The sequence below is a fragment of the Leptonychotes weddellii genome, unplaced genomic scaffold, assembly GCF_054177405.1.
Source record: "Leptonychotes weddellii isolate Sample4059 unplaced genomic scaffold, ASM5417740v2 HiC_scaffold_201827, whole genome shotgun sequence".
NCBI classification, from domain to species: domain Eukaryota; kingdom Metazoa; phylum Chordata; class Mammalia; order Carnivora; family Phocidae; genus Leptonychotes; species Leptonychotes weddellii.
Window position 1 is genome coordinate 1 of NW_027788235.1, and position 287 is coordinate 287.

Here is a 287-nt window from a genome sequence, read left to right on the forward strand (position 1 = left end):
CCCGGAGCCCTCCGCGAGGCTCTCCGATGCAGAGGCCCTTGGGAGCTGCTGGGTCTGGTGCTGGGGCTGGTGCTGGTGCTGGTGGTCGGTGCTGGTGGTGCCTGCGACAGTGTGACCGAGGGGAAGCTGTCCCTCACTCCTACCTTCCCTGGGGGAGACAACGTGCTGGACCTCAGTTTCGATGAGAACGACGGTAGGGAGTTCTCACTCATTTTGTTCAGCTTTTCCAAGGAATGCACAATGAGGGAGTCATCATCGATCCGAGCACATTCGGGGCCTCCTGGCAC

At 61.0% G+C, this 287-nt stretch overlaps 1 non-coding gene across 1 annotated transcript; it reads right to left on the reverse strand.

Moving 5' to 3' along the window:
- Positions 1–167: 167 nt before the first annotated feature.
- On the reverse strand, positions 168–262 carry LOC145718701 (small nucleolar RNA SNORD116). The gene has a single exon (XR_014141972.1). It is a non-coding gene; the product is annotated as a small nucleolar RNA SNORD116 (small nucleolar RNA).
- Positions 263–287: the final 25 nt, after the last annotated feature.